Source organism: Penaeus monodon, chromosome 34 (genome assembly GCF_015228065.2).
Source record: "Penaeus monodon isolate SGIC_2016 chromosome 34, NSTDA_Pmon_1, whole genome shotgun sequence".
NCBI classification, from domain to species: domain Eukaryota; kingdom Metazoa; phylum Arthropoda; class Malacostraca; order Decapoda; family Penaeidae; genus Penaeus; species Penaeus monodon.
Window position 1 is genome coordinate 34,230,246 of NC_051419.1, and position 1,527 is coordinate 34,231,772.

Here is a 1,527-nt window from a genome sequence, read left to right on the forward strand (position 1 = left end):
GATAAGTATAAATAAGGTAGATGTAAGGGACTTTGTTCATATGCTTAATTCTTGTGCATAATTCCAGTCTGTTTTTTAGGGAATCAGTACAACTCTGAGAATTGTTCAGTCCAATTAGGAAAATAAATTTCAAAACTGATATTGTGTCAATGTGATTGGAGTAACTTGAGAAAGAAATTGGGGTCATAGCACATCTATCTACATTTTGGAGCAATTGACAAATAAGGTTAGAAAATCATTGGTGTATAAATTGTGGGACAGATTTTTATTCATTGTGTGTCTTTGTGCTTGCTGGAGAACCAGTGTAGATAAGGGCTGTTGTATGATTTTAGTTGTTGTTATTTGACTTTGTCATATATATAACATATAACTAATTGCCAAAGAGCTGGTGTGAGGTATGTCAACTCATAGGCTAAGTATATACCCCATAACCTGACTTTAGCCTGCATATCATGTGAAATTTCAGTTTTTAGACAGCCTTGACTCATGGATGACAGATAACTACTTGATCTCATAAGTATTTCAACGTGATTAGAACAGTTCTGATGTTCTTGTCTGTTATGTCATCAGCCCTACCCTATCCAAATGTTCAGAAGGACCCATTGGAAATCTTTTTGGGGGAGGAGGATCAGATATTATATAACATGCATGAGTTCTGCCAGATGTTGAAGGTTCTAGAATAAAAAGATAAAATTTGAAACTTTGGTAAACTTACTCCCTTGCTTGGCACACCAACTGTTTATCAGTCGCTGCTGCTGCCACACCTTTGGTTTTATGGCAAAGTCCAACAAATTTCCATCACATATATATTAGTAAATTAGCTAGACATTGGACAAGTTACTTATTTGACCAGAACTTTGCCCGTTACATTATTGATAGCTGTGTCATATCGCAGCCAGTGCAGCCTCCTGCATTGGTACCTCTTCTGCCATGATCCTGAACACACTGAGGCATTCAGATCATTTGGTATGAACATCTTTGATGCAGTAGGTAATGTGAGAGAAGCCTTATTTTTGATTGGCCCTTTGAACTATGGCTTGGTGTAATTGGTTTTTGTTAGTATAGAAATTACCTATCCAGATGTTGTTTTTTGCAAAGAATTGGCTATGTTTCCAGACAACTTCACATTAGTTTGAATATATATCCATATGTCAATTTTCTATATTTTTGGGGTATTAGGTAAAATATTAAAATAATGTTGTCAACTTTCATAATTATAATAATGAAATATCTACTTTATTTTCAATTTCCAATGGTATTGCCTTAGTTGGAACATGTCTCAGAATTCATCAGTCTATTGGGCTATACCTTGTACTATATAGCTGTCCAAACCTAAAATGATGCCATATATTTAAATTGTAACTAAGATTTGCTTTAATGATATCAAACATTGTACTTGTATTAAGGCTACTAATGATATAATCAGCCATCAGTCATATTAACTGCTTTGCTAAAGTTAGTATAAGCATGTGGCTGAAATGTTCTTTTTAGATCTTGCATGTAAAGGATAAGATCTTTTATCCTAAC

At 34.3% G+C, this 1,527-nt stretch overlaps 1 protein-coding gene across 1 annotated transcript in view; it reads left to right on the forward strand.

Annotated features, from left to right (window-relative positions):
- The window catches only part of LOC119594768 (pyridoxal phosphate phosphatase PHOSPHO2-like), a gene marked incomplete in the record, with an annotated part of 4,509 nt that overhangs the window by 1,702 nt on the left and 1,280 nt on the right, over positions 1-1,527 (forward strand).